Source organism: Stegastes partitus, unplaced genomic scaffold (assembly GCF_000690725.1).
Source record: "Stegastes partitus isolate 25-593 unplaced genomic scaffold, Stegastes_partitus-1.0.2 Scaffold705, whole genome shotgun sequence".
Classification (NCBI taxonomy): domain Eukaryota; kingdom Metazoa; phylum Chordata; class Actinopteri; family Pomacentridae; genus Stegastes; species Stegastes partitus.
Genome location: NW_007578436.1, coordinates 220,353 through 221,375, shown reverse-complemented (window position 1 = coordinate 221,375; position 1,023 = coordinate 220,353).

The window sequence follows — 1,023 nt, the reverse complement described above, 5'->3', positions numbered from 1 at the left end:
TTGTGCAATGTGTCACCTACAACAAGCTGTTGTTTAAAGCTGTTTAAATTGAATTAAACTGAGCACCATAGTATTACACTATGATGAACACTGTCAGATATTAACAAGGAATTCACTGACCTGAGAGACACAAGATGGTCAACAAGATGCTCTCCATCATGATGCTGCTCTGTGGACATCAAGAAGACACTGTGTCTTCATAACAAAAATCTGTGGAAAGTTTCCTCCTGATTTGTTTTTTTTGAGGAAGAACATTGGTGCACTGATCTCCTCATGCAAAAAGAGGCTTACATTTAGAGGACACCACACAGACACTCCTTGAAGATATCTGTAGTTTCATTGGTTATAAGAATCCTCCTCTCACAGAACAACGGTTGGTTAGCGAGGTATGTTGAGTTTTCAGTACCACAAAGGTGGCTCTCTTTTTACCTGGCTGTATCTCCATGGTAACTGATGCTGTGGAGCTAACCTGGTCGGGAGCAGGTTATGTTCAGAGTTTTGGATTTAAATCGGCTGGAAAGAGCATCTCCCTTTAACCAGATGGTTTCGTGACTGTTATTTATGAGCGATACAGATTCTCAGCTGAAGGGAATGTGTTTTATCTGTAAACATGCTGAAATGTGTGTTACTATTATCACTGAATGAAGTCATGGAGTTACAGCATCAAACAGTCGGTAGAGACGGAGACCAAGCGCTCCGCACAGGCAGTATTTGGCTGCTGATGCCAGTTTAGGTTGACGGTCACAGTTCTGTTGCCACCATCAACGACAGTGGTGGCAGGGGGATGGGGAGTGGTGGTTTTGTTTGGCTCTGATTTTCTGTCAAGTCCGTTTACACTGCTGGTACTGCAGATGAGAAAATGGATCATTCTACTGGTATTTATTACAGAGAATATTCAATCAATAACATTAATTTCGCTCTGATTGGGCCAAACAATAAAGTGATATCCTGTATTATGGGATAGTGTCAGACCTAAATGTACTGCAACACAAGATCATGTTTAAATGTATGAAGTTTAAAGTT